We start from the raw sequence: 1,308 nt of genomic DNA on the forward strand, positions 1-1,308 counted from the left end.
ACTCTAACATTTTATGGCAACAGTTTGAAAAGTGAACCGACATTTATAGGAGTCCGACGCAAAATGCCAAAACGAAAGCAATAGTCCTTCGGGACTCAAGTCCCTTTGGACTAAAAAAAAACTTTTTATCTCCGGCGCGCTAGACTGTGTATCGGCAATTCTAAACATATGCTCTTTTTAATATTTTGCGATATTGCTGTTGAATCGAATTTTATGGTTTAAGTGCAAAGAACATGATATTTAATAACTAAAGGTAACACACAAAACGTTGAAAAACGCTCCTTTGGTCGCAATATAAAATCTGAAATCTTTCAGACTTTTTAATTTTTTTTTTTTTTTTTTTTTTTTTTTTCCTTTCTGATCTGGCATCTTTTCCAACATTAATGCATTTTATTTCTTCACATCTTTTTACAAATAAGGTACAGTAGACTCCCGATTATCCGCGAGCGGATTATCCGCGCCTGCCGCACAAAGTTTTTTTTTTTTTTTTTTTTCTTTTACAAGCGTAAAGCAAAGAAAATAAAAACTGAGAGAAACGTTAAATATGCGTTAAACGTTAAACGTGCTTATTTATAGCAAAAATATCCTAGGCCTTCTCGGAACCTTCCCCTCTGATGAGTAATATGTGATTTCTTACCCTCGCAGTGCCCGCTCCACCGCCCTCTCTCGTCTTAATCTTACTGACACGTCCACTTCTTCCCACTCGCCATTGTTAGTTTAAGCCTGATATGTTTGCGAACCGGTCGGAGTTAATTTCTTATCTTTTATTGAGTTCAGTGCTTGTGCTTTTTGGTTTTGTGTTTTTCGTTACCGATTTAAAATGTCAGGAAAACGAAAGAAGGTTGTGTTGACGATTGCGCAAAAACTAGAATTAATTTCCAAAGTAGCAAACGGCGCTACAAGGCAGCAGATGGAATTGGATTACGGAATCGCGGAAACAACAGTGCCTGACATTCTAAAGCAAAAAGACAAACTGGTGAACTTTGCATCAATGTCGGACAGTGCTTCCGCAATGAAAATGTGAAAAACTATGAAGGGTTCTACCTTTGATGAGCTAGACATGGCATTGATAGAGTGGTTAGCTCAAGTTCGAAAAGAGGGTACTCCTGTAAATGGTCCTATCATTGCGGCGAAGGCAAAAACCTTTTTTGAGTTGTTAGGCCTGAAAGGAAATTTTGATGCTTCTTCTGGCCGGTCGACTCCTTTTAAGCAGCGACATGGAATTCGAGAAATGGGGAGAATATATTAAGCGTAATATGCTAAAATATTAAGCGTTAATTAAACATTTCCTGCTGTTTATTTTACGTT

Source organism: Stegodyphus dumicola, chromosome 1 (assembly GCF_044657685.1).
Source record: "Stegodyphus dumicola isolate Sdum_Otavi_A_Nest chromosome 1, ASM4465768v1".
NCBI lineage: Eukaryota > Metazoa > Arthropoda > Arachnida > Araneae > Eresidae > Stegodyphus > Stegodyphus dumicola.